Here is an 829-nt window from a genome sequence, read left to right as displayed (position 1 = left end):
AAAATGTTTTGAAAATGATGATGGCAACAAATGTACAAATGTGCTTGACATAATGGATGGATTGTGATAAGAGTTGTTGTACAAGCCCCCCAAAATGTGATTTTTTTAAAAAAGAAAGAAAGGAAAGAGGAAGTAGAGCCACTATTAGTTCAGAGAAGTAAGTAACTACTGGTTTGGGGCTTCAGGGAGGGCAGGGCCGGTCCATGATCAAGGTCACTGCTTTGAATCCTGAAATGGAATACAGTGTGGGCTCACGTATGGTCTCAATCGGATAAGCTAAACACCAAAAATAACAATTTATAGTGAACAGGCTAGTAAATTAAAGGAGGATCCCCGGGGAGAGTCCAGTGATTTCCAGATTACTTGTGCAAAATTGGAACAAGGGGTACTCAGACCCTCAGTGATGAGGCCCAAAGACTAAGGAGGCAATACTTATTCCAAGATGGGTCCATTTGTTCTTTTGGTAGTCCATGATACTTTCAACATCCTTCCCCAGCATCATGATTCAAATGTACCTATTTTTCTTTGGTCTTCTTGATTCAATGTCCAACTTTCACATGCATATGAGGTGATTCAAAATGCCATGGCTTGGGTAAGACACACCTATAACATTTCTGAGGCTGTAAATCTTTATAGGGGTAGATAGCTTCAACGTTCTCCCTCTGAGCAGCTGGTGGGTTTGAACCACCAACCTTGTGGCTAGCAGTCCAACACATCCCAATAGCACCACCAGGGCTCCCTAACCAAAAAACAAACTCACTGCTATCAAGTTGATTTTGACTTCCTCGTGACCCTATAGGAGCCCTGGTGCTGTACTGATTATGTGTTG

This window comes from Echinops telfairi, unplaced genomic scaffold, assembly GCF_000313985.2.
Source record: "Echinops telfairi isolate 266 unplaced genomic scaffold, ASM31398v2 ScPeMD7_7469;HRSCAF=8507_0, whole genome shotgun sequence".
Taxonomy (NCBI): Eukaryota; Metazoa; Chordata; class Mammalia; order Afrosoricida; family Tenrecidae; genus Echinops; species Echinops telfairi.
Note: the sequence above shows the minus strand (reverse complement) of the source record.